This window comes from Jatropha curcas, unplaced genomic scaffold (genome assembly GCF_041381405.1).
Source record: "Jatropha curcas cultivar XTBG-Jc1 unplaced genomic scaffold, XTBG_Jcur_1.0 HiC_scaffold_15_pilon, whole genome shotgun sequence".
NCBI classification, from domain to species: domain Eukaryota; kingdom Viridiplantae; phylum Streptophyta; class Magnoliopsida; order Malpighiales; family Euphorbiaceae; genus Jatropha; species Jatropha curcas.
In genome coordinates, this window is record NW_028322319.1 from 29,601 (window position 1) to 33,518 (window position 3,918).

A 3,918-nucleotide genomic window follows, 5' to 3' on the forward strand; every position below is an offset into this window, starting at 1 on the left:
AATTTTCTGTTTATGGGGAAATAGAGTGGGCTTAAAAAAAAAAAGATTTGAGATTATTTAATTTATAATTGTCATTTATCAATTTACAAATATATTATATTAAACTTTGTTAAATACGTCGATAATTCCGTTAAAATCCCATACTGAATATCATAATTAATTTCATATTTTTGTATTTAAAATTTTCATAATATTAAATTTTAAATTCAAAATCTATCTAAATAATTGTGGAAAAAAAATATTAGATTTATTTGTCAAGAAGATTGTAATGTACTATTATGATAAAGCAACCGGCAATGTGCAGGACTTCATCTAGTTGATAAATATTACCAAATGGTAAAAAAAAAAAATTAGTTTTAGTAAAAAAAAAACACTTATTATAAAATTAATTAGTACTTAATTTTATTAAAATTTCAAATAATGTTTTATAAAAAACAAAAAACCAAAACAAATAAAGATAAATATAAAAAGTATTTTACCAAATATATAATGATATTAATTGTGAAAGATAAAGTATAATTTCCCCACCCCTATCCAATTATGTTCTTCTAATTCATTTACTTCATTCCTCACTTGTCATTTTAAATTTTCTCAATTTCATTCACATATTATTTCTTCACATATATATTTCTATGCTTCAACTCAAAAAGGATTGACGATATCAATTTCTGCTAATTTTTCTCCTTGCGTGTCGTATCGCATATAATGTATACATGGCTTAATACATAAAATTCACTCATATATTTTTTATGAAAAATTTTGTAACACCCTCAACTTTTACTTCGACATTGGATACTTCAATTTATATAATTGGATATGTTAAATATTTTATTTGCCATATTTAACACCTTAATTTGTAAAATTAAATCGATTAAATATTTATTGAATAGTTGACAATTGTACAAATTATTATTCTAAAAGTTTTATTAACCACATACCAACTCAATATTTTACGTGTAAAAATAAAAAACCTTCAAAATTATTATTTTAGTGCAAAAAGGTGTAGGATTAGAAAAAGTGAAGTCTAGGTTGTCATAACGTCGATTTTAAAGTTCAAGATGTCACACGATTTTTTCGTCAAAGTTCAAGGGTTAACTATGTATTCCGCCGATATACTTTCACTATTCAACCAACACATAAGAACTAATAGTGTTCTTTTTGGGCCTAATGCATAAATTTATCTATGATTGTGATGATTATTCTTGTGAGGCTTGAACTTTACGGAGAACGCATCATGACCATGCACTTTCACATTTTCAATAATGATTATGATCCTCACCAAAATAAAATATGAAAGTCTTGGTTCACGATTGAACCCCTGGAAAGATATTTCATTTGGCGAGAGACTTAATTATTATTGAAATGTGAAATATAAATTATGATTGAATCCTGACAAAGTTCAAGGGATCACAAGAATAATTAGCCAAAGTTGGTTTACTTTTTACTTTTTACTTTTCTTATTGTCCAAATCTCATATGTATAATTCATTCTTAAAAACTCACCGAATTCAGAATTCTTTTCTAAACATTAAACATTCCATAATATAACTCTTTAATTCAATTATAAGCCTTAAATTAGAAAGAGAGCTTGACTGGCCTTCCTTATTTTCTGATTTTACTAATTCGATTGAATTACTTTCTAATTTCTACCTGCGTACTTGCTATTGTTCAGCTCAGACTCTTCTTTGCTTCGCTTTATATTTTGTTTCAATTATCTTGTTTCTCCCGCTTTTCAATTTTCATATTATATATATATATATATATATATATATAGATATATATATATATAATATATATATATTGGATTATTACATATTTTTTTTTATCAAAAGATATTTTTATTTTATTATATCTCAAATATTTAGTCCCTATAGCCTCCAAAAATACAATTCCTTTAAGCAAACGAGGCAAAGAAATAAAAGAGGTAAAAGAAAGAGAAGTATGATGAAGTCTGTGATGAGTGGCCAAAAAATGTGCAGCTTGATTTCCTTCACGATATATGTGATGAATGGAAGAGGAGTGAAGATGCAACAAATCAGCAACACGCAGTAAACCGAAGGACCTGCTCTAATCCACTGTGCCCGATTAACATGAGCAACTAGTTCCATACAATCCATTTCCACCTGGAGGGGATAAAAACCTTTATCAATACTCCAAGAAAGCCTCCAAATCAAAGCCTCAAGCTCTGCATCATAAGCTGTCCCGGCATCAATCGGAAAACAAGCGGCAGCAACAAATTACCATGGCTGTTTCGGAGGATAGCACCCCCCGCTGCTGAAAATTTATTGAAAGACGCATCAATATTCAGTTTATAGCAATCTTGCCTAGGCCGAATCCAAGTAATAATCATTGACTTTAATTTTTGTTTGCCAAAAGAAGCCGAAATGAAGTGGCAATCATCTTTTGCTGGCCAAGTTGCTGCAAATTCTTACCAGAATTGGCAATGCTCCAGTTAATAGCAACCTACTAATATCTTGTAAAAGGAGGTCTGGAAAGCAAGCTTCATTACCCCAATTACACTTACAATACATTTCCACACAGACCATACAATTACCTATGGTACCGAGCGCCTAGCTTACCCAAAGCCGAATCTAGTCTGTCACAAAGCCACCAAAAGATCAACGCTTGCCGCAGAGAATTTGTGACTCAAGATATCTAGGAAAAAGAGCCGAAGTAATTCCAAAGTTTAGCAATGATGGGGCGAAATAAAAAAGGTGGTCAGTAGTTGTCTCCGACTTGAAGCAAAAGGGGCACCGGGATGGACCATAAATCCCAAATAATTGAAGACATCGCGGCAAAGGTAAAGCTTCCCTGAGGAGTTTCCATGTAAAAATGGAAAGCTTAAGGGGAAAGATGAGTCCCAAATAGTTTTGCTTAAAAGGCAAGAAACTTTGCTCTCTCTAACACAATTGTAGGCTGAAGCAAGAGTAAATTGCCAACCTTTCTCCTCGCCACACCACATTATATGCAAAATCAACAAGTGAGCAAGCAAGAGAGTGAACTTGACAAATCCGTTTCCAAGTGCAAGAGGAGATAAGTTGTAGCGCATATCTCCCTGCCGATGATATTTTGGAACATATAGCTAGCCCACAAAGAATTCCTCTGCATATAAGTCCACCAGATTTTGAGCGAATAGGCTTTCTGTAAAGATGAAGAGATCTTAACCCCAGTCCTCCTTCCTTAGTTGGGAAACACATATCATGATAACTGACCCAGTGATATTTCGAATGATCCACATCACTACCCCAGAAAAAAGTAGCCATTTTGCGATCCAATAAGCTCAATATTTTTTTGGGCAACGCCATGGCCCCCATTATGTGCAAAGGAATGGAATTTAGAACATGCTTGATCAATAATAAACGGCCACCCGGAGAGAGGATCTTTTTTATCCAACCTGTAAGCTTTGATTCGACTTTCTGCAAAATGCCACTGCAATACTGAGCTCTATTAATACCTTGATAGATTGGTGCACCAAGATATGTAAAAGGGAAGGCCTCCTTTTAATGCCAAAGCATCTTGAATACGAGAAACCTTATCCTGAGAGACATTCTTAGAACAATAGAAAGAGCTTTTGTCGAAATTGATCAATTGCCCAGAAGCTGCCTGATATGAAATCAAAAATTTCTTGAGATTTGAAATGCTTCTGCATCCCCTTTAAGAAAAATCAACAAGTCATCTGCAAAAGAAAGATGAGAAACTATAGTGCAATGTCTCGCCAGTTTATAAGGTGAAATTGTTCCCGCAGCCATTAAATGATTGAGACCCCGAGTAAAGCTTTCAGAAGCTAAAATGAACAGATACGGTGACAATGGATCTCCCTGTTTAACTCCTCTAGTCGGTTGAAAGAACCGTAAGGAACTCCATTAATCAAGAAAGCCGGGTAGAAGCAAGATTGCTCATAATAATATTGATCATGAGC